Consider the following 8028-nt stretch of genomic DNA (forward strand, 5'->3'; position numbering starts at 1 on the left):
CAGCTCGGGTGAAAAAAGAATAACGAAATACCTTGTTAACAAGTTCCATATATATATATATATATATATATATATATATATATATATATATATATATATACAGAATATTCCGGAGACAGATCGTGGTTTGGTCAGGCAGAGCACCCAGTTTTGTTTTCTTTCTTTAACAGAAATAAACTACATAGTGGGTGGCTCAATATTCATGACTGCCATTAATCCACAGCTTGAAAATCCTGCATGTACTACAACCCTGTTCTACTGTTTAAAGAATGGAATTCATAAAGCTTGAAAAGGTACGCTGGTTATATATCGTGCATCACTCAGCCTACTGTGTACTTTTCGCCAATGAAAAGGACAAAGAAGTTAACTTGCCTGTGTTCGTCGGGTCGCAGCGCTCTCTCCAAAGTAACAGATATCTCAGGCCGGCTCAGGAATGTGTAAGTATTTGCCCAAACGCCATTTCTTTTATCTAGCGGAATAGTGGATAACGACAGTCAGTTATGAAGTACTCTTATAGAGCTGCAGTACCTCTTCTTAACACTGAATGGTGCTTACCATTCGGAAGCTACAACCAGGATATCACATGGCCAGATGGACGTTGACCTGTCGTATAAACAAACAAAGATACCGTGATCCAGCACGGTGTCATTCACTTTGTGAGGTCGCACTCGCGTGCGAATTTGGAAACAGGAGTCCATTCGGAATGCAACGTCTTTGAGCACTTATTGTGGACTATTTACACTGATTTGTTGGCAAGAATAAACAATCTAAGGACCATGCCTGTTTCAGCTCGCCTCTCTTTAAAGGCAGCCGGCCATCGGAACCAATAAATATTTTTTTTTCTATATCCACTGGTTAGATTTCGTTTATTCCACCAATACTGCAGCCAGCGTAACCGCTTCCTGAGCAATATGTGCGCAGCGAGAAATTGCATGTTTGTGTAGACCTGTTTTAGGCAACTTCGTTTTCCATGTACGCTAATTTTGTCGCTTCGCTTCTCGATTTCTTGTCAGGGTCACTTTTTAATGCGAAAGCATTATATGCTATATTGAACGAAAATCCATCGGCGTCGTCGGTGTGACTGAAAGTTGCCAACGAAACAGGCTGACGGCGAAAAGAGTGAAAAGAACACCTGAAAATGCTCTAATTGACGTCAAATTTCTCATGGAGGTTCCTGCAAATAAAGTAAATTAATGGCTCTGAAAAAAAAATGGTAACTTTTGGTCTTGGTAGGAAATCTACCCGCACTGCGGTGGGGGAGGGCGACGCGAGCACGGTTCTCCGACGCCACAGCGACACTGGTTCTGGCTGACTAAAGATGTGCCTAGTGTGTGGGTCATTTCACTCATCACGCCGCAGCCAACTGGTTCACTAAATGTATGGCCTAGCGAACGTGTCATTGGCCATGACACGAGTGCACGTGTCATTGACACGCGTCATTTTCATGCACGTGTCAGTGGGGAGGAGGTAGCGCAGCGTCATCAGCGTATCCATGAGCGCATTCATGGCGTTCCCGAGTCCTACAAACGGTATAACGCTTTCGCATTCCCGCACATAAGCAGTCTTAAGTGCCTTTGCCGATTTTTTTTAACATAGACGCAGCTGCTGTCTTATGGTAAACATCACGTGGCTTCACTCAATGCAGACATGTGCAGACGTAGTCAGCCTATATATTGTTACAGAAGGATGAGAGAAAAGAGAGGAAAAAGAAGATCCGAGACGCTGGCTGCTGCGTGTTGTTGTTGGTCAGCCATCTTAACTATTCTGACTCATCCTGTATATATATTGTAAATATAGTTTTGATATACTCGCAAACATCCCCGTAACATATTGGTGAGAGGTGCGGGGTACCACTGCTGGAAATGGAGCTCCGCAAGGGACGTCGCATCACCGTCCCCACCGTGAATGACGGTGCGGACGGTTGTCGTTGTGCAACCTAAGGATCCTGGGACTTTCTGTGGGACCGATGGCGCCGACGTTGAAGAGTGGGTGGCCATGTACAAACGCGTGAGTGGAATCAGCAGATGGGACCCTCCACTTATGCTAGCTAACCTGTTGTTCTACGTACGAGGCACAGCAAAGGTGTGGTACGAAAACCACAAAGAGGAGCTAACCAGCTGGGACCAATGCAAAGAAAAATTCACAGAGTTGTTTCGCAAACCAGCCGGCCGTAAAATTGCCGCAAAGCAAGAACTGGCCTCCTGTGCCCAATCCCCCACGGTGTCCCATGTCTCCTACATCCAGGACGTGCTGGCACTTTGTCGCAAAGCCGATCACGGCATGACAGAAGCTGAGAGGGTCGTGCACGTGCTTAAGGGCATTTCTGAAGACGCGTTTAATCTGCTCATGTGCAAGAGTTGTTCTACAGTTGAAGCAATCGTTAAAGAGTGCCGACAATTCAAGCAGGCCAAAAGCCGGCGCGTCCTGCAACCATTCGCCCGTCTTTCCAATACTGCCGCGACGTCGACGTGTGAAGATCAACCCGCACAGCAGCATGCGTCACCATCAGAGGACGTGTTGCGAATCGTTAGACGAACTGTATGAGATGGCGCCCGCAGCTTTCTGTTCGCGTAGCTCTGATGCTAACACATTTTCAGTTCCCCTCGTACAAGCCATCGTTCACCAGGAACTCGAAAACATTGGTTTATAGTCTGTGTTTGCTGTCGCCAATCCCAGAGCTAACGAACGCCCTTCTACTATTTTCGATCCACCCCGACGCTTCTCTCCACGTTATCGCAACCCGACAAAGTGGAGAACTACGGACGACCAACCGATATGTTTCACCTGTCACCGCATTGGCCATGTCGCCCTATGCTATCGCAACTCGTGGCCCTCAACACCTCGCACGCCGACCAACCTTAGCAGTTTTGATGGAAATACCCGCAATGTTTCACCCACCGCCAAGCCTAACAGCGCCGCTGACTCTGCTCGGAACACATGGTACAGCCGCTCACCATTGCCGCGCGGACACCAGTCTCGTTCACCGCAAACACGTCGCCCGTCTTCACGTTCACCGCAGCCACGTCGTCTTTTGTCCCCTGTGGCTTTTCGCCTCACCCTTTCGGAAAACTAGGAAATGCAGCCCTCGGAGGTGGTGCTACATTGCCGACTACTGCAGCAAATAATCTCTCTGTGCCCACTAGGAGAAGTGTAACTGTTGACAAAATAGAAGGCGTACCTGTACAAGCACTCGTGGACACTTGGAGCCCACGTATCTGCGATTATTGCTAGCCTACGTAGCTGTTTAAAGAAAGTTCTCACCCCAGCAGCTGCCCGAGTGCTTCGTGTAGCCGATGGCGGCGCGCTGGTTGTTCTTGGAATGTGCACTTCGCGTTTAATTATAGCCGGCCACCCCATTTCTGTTCTCTTTGCTGTGATCGACAAATGCCCTCACGACGTTATCTTTGGATTGGACTTTTTATCCACTCATTCTGCTCTCATCGACTGCGCGACCGGCGTTCTTCAGTTAGAACTGCCTCAACTCGCCGACGCTCCGAGTACCGCCCTACCGCACCTGTGCTTGCTTCAAGGTGCGCGTCTGTCACCCGAGGCAGTTACTTGCGTCACTTTGACTTTGACTTTGGCGACAGGCCATTAGGCCAAACATCTGTTCTTCACCACCGTATAAACATTGGAGATACGAATCCTATTCGTCTGCCTCCCTATTGTGTATCGCATGCTGAACGTCGAGTCATCCAATTTGAAGTGGACAAAATTATCCGCAAAGGGGTCATCGAGACATCAGCCAGCCCTGGGGTTCGCCTGTCACGCTTGTGAAAAAGAAAGATGGTACCTGGCGTTGTTCCGTCGATTATCGCCACTTAAACAAGACCACGCGAAAAGACGTCTACCCACTACTACGCATCGATGGCGCCTTGGACTGCTTGCACGGAGCTAAATACTTATCGTCCATCGATCTTCGATCCGGCTACTGGCAGATTTGAGTTGATGAATTGGACCGCGAGAAGATGGCCTTCATCACGCCGGATGGCTTATATCAGTTCAAGTCATGCCCTTTGGCCTATGCAATGCTCCTGCGACATTTGAACGCATGATGGACTCTCTTCTGCGGGGCTACAAATGGACGACCTGTCTTTGTACCTTTGACGACTTTATTGTTTTTTCTGCCACGTTCGGCAGCCACCTTGCCCGACTCGCTGCAGTTCTTGCGGTCTTTCGAAAAGCCAGCCTCCAACTGAACTTCAAGTGTGTCAATTCAGGCGCCGTCAGATCACCGCGTAGGGACACCTCATTGACGCGTCCGGTGTCCAACCAGATCCGGAAAACGTTCGCACAGTACGCAGTTCCCCTGTGCCACGCTCTGCCTCTGACGTGCGCTGCTTCGCCGGCCTGTGTTCTTACTTTCGCCCTTTCGTCAAAAGCTTCGCCAACGCTGCTCGGCCTTTGACAGATCTTCCAAAAAAAAAAAAAATACGCCATTCTCATGGGACCCTGAGCAGGCTCACGCGTTCGCCGCTATCATCGGGTTTCTGACCACCCCTTCCCTGCTTGCCCACCTTTATCCGTCTGCACCAACCGAAGTCTACACTGAGCCAAGCGGCTATGGAATCGGCGCTGTTCTCGCCAACGCCAGAATTGTACCGAGTGCGTGATAGCTTACACCAGCCGCCTGCTGTCACCTGGGGAGAGAAATTACTTCATCACCGAGCGGGAGTGCTTGGCTTTAGTTTGGGCTGTCGCCATGTTCCGGACATATTTGTACGGCCGCACGTTTTCAGTCGTCACAGACCACCAAGCACTCTGATGGCTGTCTTCCTTGCAGGACCCGACTGGATGGCTTAGGCGCTGGGCTTTGCGGCTCCAGTAATTTTCATTTAGTGTCCATTACAAGACTGTACGCCTCCACAAGGACGCTGACTGCCTCTCGCGTCACCCCGTGGATCCTCCCGATTCTGTTGCGAATGATTCGGTGACCTGCGTGATGGCTTTGACTGACGTGACCATCATGCGCGCCGAGCAACAACATGACGCATCCTTGCAGTCCATCATCGGCGGAGAGCAATGTGGCAGCACCGACGGCACGTGCCTCATGTTCGTGCTGCATAACGGCGTCCTCTACCGCCGAAATATCAACCCTGGCTGCCCTGAGTTGCTGCTTGTCCTTCCTCGTCATCTGCGACCCGTCGTTCTCGCACAATTTCATGATGCACCGACGGCGGTACACCTAGGAGTTTTGCGTAAATACGACCGCGTACGACACTGGCTCTTCTGGCCGGGTCTCTACCGCTCTGGCGTCGTTGTGTCGCAACTTACGAATTGTGTCAGCGCCGCAAGAGATCTTCCCTGGCACCTGTCGGACGACTCCATCCCATTAAAGTTCCCTTCCAACCGTTCTTTTGCGTAGGCCTTCACCTGCTTGGCCCTTTTCCGACAACGACAACAGGGAACAAGTGCATCACCGTCGCTACTGATTACGCGACACGCTACGCGACACGCTACGCGACAATAAAGGCGTTGCCGACTAGTTGCGCAACTCACGTCACCGATTTTCTCCTTCACGACGTCATTCTCCAGCGCGGTGCACCTCGACATTTACTTACAGACCGCGGCCGCTCGTTCTTGTCTCGAGTGGTGGACGACCTCCTCCGCTCTTGTGCCACAGAGCACAAGCTGTCCACCGCCTACCACCCACAAACGAACGGACTTACGCAAGGTCTCAACCGAACATTCACAGATGCTGTCGATGTACGTCTCCAACCATCACCGCGACTGAGACGCCACGCTGGCTTACGTGACGTTCGCGTATAACTCGTCCCGACATGACACCGCAGCATATTCACCCGTTTATCTTTTGTATGGTCGCAACCCCACACTGCCGTTTGACACCATCCTCCCTTCTGTGCCACGTGTTGCAACTGAGTACGCGCGTGAAGTCATCGATCGCGCTCGCATGGCACGTGAAGTCGCCCAATCTCATTTATTAGCCTCACAGCATATACAGAAAGAGCGTTACAACCGCTGCCATCGCGATGTTAAGTTCGCACCAGGTGCTTGGGTGCTCCCTTGGTCACGATATCGTCGGGTTGGCCTCTCCCAGAAGCTTCTCTTTTGCTACACAGGGCCTTATGAAGTCCTACGCCAAGTTAACGACGTCAGTTACGAGATTTCGCCGCTACACTTTGATGCAACCTCAAGTCAATTGCCTGTCGACATCGTGCACGTTTCACGCCTGAAGCCATACTTCGCTCGCAATTCTTCGCCCGCCATGCGCCGAGACGGCGCTTCGCCACCCGGGGGTCCTGTTACGGAAGGATGAGAGAAGAGAGAGGAAGAAGATGATCGGAGACGCTGGCTGCTGCGTGCTGTTCGTGGTCAGCCATCTTAACTATTCTGACTCATTCTGTATGTATATTCTAAATATAGTTTTATTTATTCGCAACATCCTCGTAACATATGACTCAGTACGACATGAGCTGTCAATTGGCGGCGTTGTCGCTGGCAGCTGTATTCCAGAGCACTATTACAATTATTAGGCGCCTAAACTGGCGTTACACCGATAATCACGATTTTTTATCTCCTCTGCAGGACACTTATAATGGTAGAAAAGATCCGATTGTTGTCTTAAGTCACCTTCGAAGACACCATTGGCGAGCAAGTCTTCCCTGATGGTCTAGCGCATTCCAGATACACCACAGCTTCAAAATAAACGCTGCGGTTGCCTTAGCGCTCTATAACGCAAGTGCTTTAATTTTATCAATGTTTGCCTATTCACACAGCTGAAGACGAGGACTTCGACGGAGGCAGCGAAACCGTAAATGAGTGTAAGTATTGTTTTGGCTCAACAGATTTGGCTACGAAGAACAGTGATGAGAAGAATGCGTACAGCCAGTGGCGTAGCTAGGTCGTCTGGCACCCGGGGCCCATAGGTCTTCTGTCACCCCCCCCCCCCAGGTGTAGCCGGCGGAAAAAGGGGTGTCTTCAGACGTATATGACACCCCCCCCCCCCCCTCCACTGGCCGCTTGACCCGTCCCCCCCTGTTGCTAGGCCACTGCGTACAGCCACCCGGAATAGGGGGCGAATCCAAGCAACTTCGTTGTATCTCTGCAATTCATTCTCACTTTCATTAGACGTATAACGTCCGTTCATTCGCTTGTACTTGAAGTATGCTAACCGAGTTTCGCACACGATATCAATGGGCGCATATAACTTGCGCGTCATAGGTGCGCGGCTAACGGCTCAGACGGGTCAATAAAGAAACATGGAACACCTGCGTTTCCTTTCTTTCGCATCGTGTCGTCTGCGCCGTTTGCCGTAGTATTCTCCACAAATGAATCAGTACACTTCCGTGTACCCGTGACGGAAGGGTAACAATTCGATTTCGTCATTTCCACCATTGGAAATACATAAATCCCGCTGACCAAAATAATCATTGCAGTAACCATTTCGCCCCGTTGCTGTTAACAACACCTCGTTGCTTTCTCTCGTTATCGCTGATGTTTCTACTCTCTTTTTCATTATCTGCTTAACTGCTTAATTCATTGTTGATGACGATAACATACGGGTTTTTTTCGCGCAAGGGCCAGGGAGGGCCAAAGGGCGCCTTAATTCATTATTCATGACTGCATGCTTTCGACTTCGTCAATAGAGCCCTGACCGTTGCGTAAATATACGAATATTTATTTTTCTGCAGCAACATCTACCACGTCTGAGGCGTCTGTGTTGGAAGGCACGGATCAAAAGAGTGCGTCCCGTTTAATATTTTATTTTCCCTCAAACATTAGCGATTTATTGTGCGGCTTAACGTTATACCTTAAGAAATTGTGTTTATTCATTTGTAGAGAACGCGTAAGTATATTTTCCTCTCTAGACGAGAGTAAATATACATGCCGATCAGATCAAACGTCTTTTACGCGTTTGCGCGTACCTTTTGATTTTTTAACAAAGCTGTTGCTTAGAAATTTAGTGCGGCATGTCTTGTATTGACCACGTGTGCTTTTTACTACAAATGTAAGCGTAAGGCTAATCGCCGATCATTATCTGTCAGGCGACAACGTACAACCATCGTA

The 8028-nt window shown here is 49.7% G+C and overlaps 1 long non-coding RNA gene across 1 annotated transcript; it reads left to right on the plus strand.

The window, feature by feature from the left end:
- Positions 1 to 284: 284 nt before the first annotated feature.
- Positions 285 to 7706, plus strand: LOC129387710 (uncharacterized). The gene is made up of 3 exons (XR_008614891.2): positions 285 to 437; positions 6738 to 6782; positions 7653 to 7706. It is a non-coding gene; the product is annotated as an uncharacterized lncRNA (long non-coding RNA).
- Positions 7707 to 8028: the final 322 nt, after the last annotated feature.

This window comes from Dermacentor andersoni, chromosome 3 (genome assembly GCF_023375885.2).
Source record: "Dermacentor andersoni chromosome 3, qqDerAnde1_hic_scaffold, whole genome shotgun sequence".
Taxonomy (NCBI): domain Eukaryota; kingdom Metazoa; phylum Arthropoda; class Arachnida; order Ixodida; family Ixodidae; genus Dermacentor; species Dermacentor andersoni.